The sequence below is a fragment of the Sorex fumeus genome, unplaced genomic scaffold, assembly GCF_029834395.1.
Source record: "Sorex fumeus unplaced genomic scaffold, SorFum_2.1 ptg000024l, whole genome shotgun sequence".
Taxonomy (NCBI): domain Eukaryota; kingdom Metazoa; phylum Chordata; class Mammalia; order Eulipotyphla; family Soricidae; genus Sorex; species Sorex fumeus.
The window spans coordinates 20,713,812-20,717,687 of record NW_026606081.1 but is presented as its reverse complement, the minus strand read 5'-3'; the positions used below and the strand labels follow the sequence as shown (position 1 = coordinate 20,717,687).

General features: G+C 40.6%; 1 pseudogene; it reads right to left on the bottom strand.

Moving 5' to 3' along the window:
- Positions 1-3,054: 3,054 nt before the first annotated feature.
- Positions 3,055-3,876, bottom strand: LOC130023716 (olfactory receptor 7A10-like; annotated as a pseudogene).

Below are 3,876 nucleotides of genomic sequence, written 5' to 3'. Positions count from 1 at the left end.
ATATTATCCCCAGTACTTGCCACCCCAGTCTTAATCAGTGGTGGAAAAACGGTCTCAGAAGTGTTTGTCTCAATTGGCCACTTAAGTGTAATAGTAAAAGACTGGTTAATGATAACAATGCACTATAAAGCCTTCCGAAGGAAAGAAAAATGTTTTGTGAACTATTTGTGTGTGTGTGGAAGTTTAAGTTATTAGTTTTAAAATTCAATACTTTTTAATGGAAAAAAACTTGACCAAATATCTGTCACAGAATTTTGAGACCCATTAAAAATAAAGTTTAATGAGAAAAAAAAAGAAGACCATCAGCTGGTCCAAATTTTCCTAATAATGGACTTTTACCTAAGTAGATAGCCCCTTGTGGGGCAGGTTGGGAGAAACCCCATATAGGAAAACTTGAACAAAGAGAGAGTGCAAAAAAAGAGAGAGAGAGTGCATGTACTTTTTGAGCACATGTGTTGCCCAGGTTCCCCAAGCCCATGTCACTTCCATCTCCCCTCTAAGATCTGTACTTTCATGCTTAACACTGGGATGTGTACCTGGGACACCCTCTGCACCCTGGAGAAGCCTGGGTTCTCTCTTATATATGGTCTCTCTCTCTCTCTCTCTCTCTCTCTCTCTCTCTCTCTCTCTCTATCTCTCCCCCCCCCCACACACACACCTCAAAACTTCCAAATAAAACTTGTTTTTACTTCACTGTTTGTCTCTTGAGGCAAAGCGATGGACCTGAAAGGCCTGGGTAGGGTCTAGAACAGGCTGTTCTTTCCTGCGTGGAGCAAGGCTCACAGCACACTCTTATCAGTCCAAGAGCTCCCCAGTCATTTCTGGGGTAGCAGAGGCAGAGAAAAAGCCAAAGATTTCCTTCTCAAGGCTGCTTCTTCTCTCCTCCACACATCATATAAGTCACCCAGGAATCCCCACTGGCATCAATTAAGAAGTTAGTTTATTGTACAGTTTAAGTAGATAGGTCCATGACCCTCCCAAATGTCCAGACCTCCCTCTCCTTTACATGTGTGAAATGTCACTCATTCATTCGGAGGCACTGCCCTGTTCCCATGTATGACCTTCTGGGCCTGTCCCCTGTGTTCCACTCACCTTCAGAATATAATGACTGGGCCTTGTCCTTGCACTGGCCTCTGTTCAGCATGTTTCCTAGTCTGAAATCTTGTCCCTGTTTTTTCTCCCAGACTGTACTGTGTACTGCAATGCTTCCCTGACGTCTTGTCCTGGCATTTTTGAGTCTCTAGCTTGCTACCAAATGCTGTGTGCAAGACCCTGTGCTCTATACCTTTGTTGGGCCTCTCTAAAACTGCACCCCAGCAGTTCTTGTCCTCCTGTATTTCCTCCCCCTCCAGTCACGGTCACAGTGCAAGTGAGTAAGACACCTGTGCTCAGTATCTGTCCCTGCCTGCATATGCTGTCTATCTAGTTGTGCATGAGCTCCACCCAATCATGCAGTCTCCCTGAGCATATGGAGGAGTGATCCTGGGGGCTTCTTTTTATTCATTGCCACATTCCACTGCCAGCCATCCAATATCTATTTTTATTTACTACCTATCCCAAGGGCAAGATATAAAGTGACCAACTAAATTCACTTGCACTCCACCATTCAAGTCTTGCTGTATCAGAATGATGCATTCTGGAGGATGTCTTATGTGCATATGAGAAAATGCATGTTCCTATGCTGCTGCATGGAATGCTCTGTCCCTTTATATTGGTATATACACGTGATTTTATGTAGATGATACAGCTATCAAACATCTATCTACCAACTATTATTTGTCATACATCTATCATCTCATCTAAGTCTATTCATATATTATGTATCATTTATATGATATCATCTCTATATCTATTAATCTCTCAGGTATCTATGTCTATTTATCTATCTATATACATAGAAGTATATACATCTGTCTCTCTCTGACTGTGCTGTTTCAAGGTAGTACTCTAGCTCACTGACTTGGCCTGTCCAGTTGTTTAACGTTTTGTTTTCTTCCTTTCTTTGTTTTGTTTTTTGACTACACCTGGTGGTGCTCAGGACTTATTTCTGGGTCTGGTTCAGGGATCACTTCTGGTGGTGCTCAGGTTAACATATGGAGTGCAGGGAATTGAATGTGGGTTAGCCACTCACAAGCAAGTGCCTGACCCACTATACTATCTCTTTGGCACCTCCTTACAAGGTTTTTCTATTATTTCTGTACTTGCAAGGTATGTCTATTTTCCATTCCTCATCCATGCATACCCAAGGTTTCCCCTAATAAATATGCATGGTATTCTTCAAAAACTACTAAGTATGTGTAAATTGTTACCATATCCTAATTCTGACCCCACTTTCTATTTTTGTAGCTTGCCCTCTAGCCGTTTTCAGAAACTGGTTAGCAGATAAACTTTCCAATTGAGATTGTTTTCTTGCTTATAAAGGTCCTCTTTCTTAGTCAATTGTTCCTGTGCCCTTTTTCGGAAAACAACATGAAACAAACCCATGACCAGCTCCAATAGCCAGAATGTTCAAAGTCTGTATAACCAGGAAGCATTTTAAGGGATCAGTATACATAGATTAATACTGCAAAAGTGAAAAACATTGGACTCAGATTATCCTATAATGTATATTTATATGCATAGGTTTTTTTGTAGGGTTCGTATAATTCATGACTGCTCTTTTAGTCAAATAAATGAAAAATACTTAGAATGATATATTTAGCTTGAGAAAATTAATGTTAAAGATTTAAGTTCAACAACCTTCGTAGTGTATAAAAATGCAAAGGAGAAAACACACTGAATATCAGAGACATCACAAATAAACCAAAGTAAACTTTAAAACAGATTTTACAAAGAGTTGAACAACTTGGAAATGAAAAGACGAGTTCTACTTCCACAGTAGAATCAAGTTGCCACATTTGACTCAGCCTTTGAGCCTGATATTACTGGATATTCCTAGAACATTTGGGCCACTTATAAAGTCTGTTCCAAAGATCCTTTTCAGAGCTCCCTTGATGTCTTTGTTTCTGAGACTGTAGATAAAAGGGTTCAGCGTGGGTGTGACCACTGTGTACATCACTGAGGCTGTTGTACTTGGTTGTGGATTATGGGTAAAAGCTGAGGTAAGGTAGACTCCAAGGGCTGTACAATAGGATAAAAAACAACTGAGAGGTGAGATGCACAGGTGGAAAATGCTTTATATTTCCCCTGAGCTGATGAAATTCTGTGTATGGAAGAAATAATCTTAGAGTAAGAGTAAAGGATCCCAGCAAAAAGACCACCGGCCAACAATACAGATGATGAATACATCACCACGTTGTTAAGAAAAATGTCAGAACAGGAATGGTGAACCATCTGATTGAGTTCACCAAAAATGAGGGATTTTCAAATCTGTACAGAAGGCCAGCCGCAAGATCATTAAGCTTTCTAACAAAGAATGCAGAATACCCATGAACCATGACACCAGAACCAGCAATTTACAAAGTCAAGGGTTCATAATAGCCATGTAGTGCAGGGGGTGGCAAATCGCTACAAAGCGTTCATAGGCCATCACAGTCAGAAGAAATATGTCTAGTCCTGCAAAGAGAATGGAAAAATACATCTGGCCAATGCATCCTTCCTAGGTAATGGTTTTGCTATGTGTCTGTTCACCAGCATCTTGGGAACAGTGTTGGATGTAAAACAGATGTCTACAAAGGACAGGTTGAAGAGGAAGAAATACATGGGCGCGTGTAGGTGAAAGTCTGAGCTGACAGCCAGGATGATGAGAAGGTTTCCAAGCACAGTGATAAGGTACATGGAAAGGAAAATCTCAAATATGAAGGGATGAAGTTCTGGTTCCTCTGAAAATCCCTTAAGATGAAATTCTGTAATTTCTGTAAAATTTCCTGAGTCCAT